Here is a 252-nt window from a genome sequence, read left to right as displayed (position 1 = left end):
TGCACCACACTTGGACTGGAGCTAGAGGTAATATAAAAAAAAAAAAAAAATTAAGTCATTGAACCCATAGGCACAAAGTATATCTTTGTTAAATAATTTCTTACATATAAAATATTTTTATGATTAACGTTTCAATGACGTCAGTGGTGACACCGTTCAGCGTTTTCAGACGAGGTATTGGGAATAATTACAGTAATTCTTGTTGAAGAGGAAGAGGTTGATGTTACAATTAACTTTGCTCAACTAAATATG

The sequence above is a fragment of the Penaeus monodon genome, chromosome 21 (genome assembly GCF_015228065.2).
Source record: "Penaeus monodon isolate SGIC_2016 chromosome 21, NSTDA_Pmon_1, whole genome shotgun sequence".
In the NCBI taxonomy this organism is placed as follows: Eukaryota; Metazoa; Arthropoda; class Malacostraca; order Decapoda; family Penaeidae; genus Penaeus; species Penaeus monodon.
Note: the sequence above shows the minus strand (reverse complement) of the source record.